This window comes from Eumetopias jubatus, unplaced genomic scaffold (assembly GCF_037043125.1).
Source record: "Eumetopias jubatus isolate StellerSeaLion01/CBP00866 unplaced genomic scaffold, mEumJub1_p1.0 scaffold_9, whole genome shotgun sequence".
In the NCBI taxonomy this organism is placed as follows: domain Eukaryota; kingdom Metazoa; phylum Chordata; class Mammalia; order Carnivora; family Otariidae; genus Eumetopias; species Eumetopias jubatus.
In genome coordinates, this window is record NW_028274815.1 from 113,216,955 (window position 1) to 113,217,263 (window position 309).

General features: G+C 46.3%; 1 non-coding gene across 1 annotated transcript; it reads right to left on the reverse strand.

The window, feature by feature from the left end:
• LOC114220851 (U6 spliceosomal RNA) lies at nucleotides 1-107 on the reverse strand. The gene has a single exon (XR_003611634.1). It is a non-coding gene; the product is annotated as a U6 spliceosomal RNA (small nuclear RNA).
• Between the last annotated feature and the right edge of the window lie 202 nt (nucleotides 108-309).

The following is a 309-nucleotide window of genomic DNA, read 5'->3' on the forward strand; positions in this document are numbered from 1 at the left end:
TTTAATATGGAACACTTCACGAATTTGCATGTCATCCTTGCGCAAGGGCCATGCTAATCTTCTCTGGATCGTTCCTATTTTAGCATATGTGCTGCTGAAGTGAGCACAGAAGCTGCTAGTCTTTTGAGATCTGGGCCTAGAAGCTTTCACAGCATCACTTCTCCCGTAGTATTGGTCAAAGCAGTCACAGGGCAGCCCCGATTCAGAGAGGAGGTGCACAGACTTCACCTGTTGCTGGGAAGACATTCAGAGAATCAGTGGTCATCTTTTAGACACTGCCATGTATATTTAACGTGACAGCTTGCTCTC